We start from the raw sequence: 278 nt of genomic DNA on the forward strand, positions 1-278 counted from the left end.
TAGGAGACTGACATGGAGGAAAAAGAAAGAAGGAAAGGGAATGAAATGGGAGGGAACAAGAGGGTAGTTTAGAGGGCAGACTGAGGGAAGGAAAGAAGGGGAAAAGACCTTGCGAGCGGGGCCCCGAATAACCTCCACGTGCCTCCACAGAGCAACACCTCCGACACACCTCCATTGCATGTCCAAAATTCCACGACAACGACTCCACGACGACATGACAAATTCTCCACATTGGCTCCACATCGACTCCATTGCTTGATTTACCTCCACTCACCCTA

This window comes from Malassezia sympodialis, genomic scaffold (genome assembly GCF_000349305.1).
Source record: "Malassezia sympodialis ATCC 42132 genomic scaffold, msy_sf_6, whole genome shotgun sequence".
Classification (NCBI taxonomy): Eukaryota; Fungi; Basidiomycota; class Malasseziomycetes; order Malasseziales; family Malasseziaceae; genus Malassezia; species Malassezia sympodialis.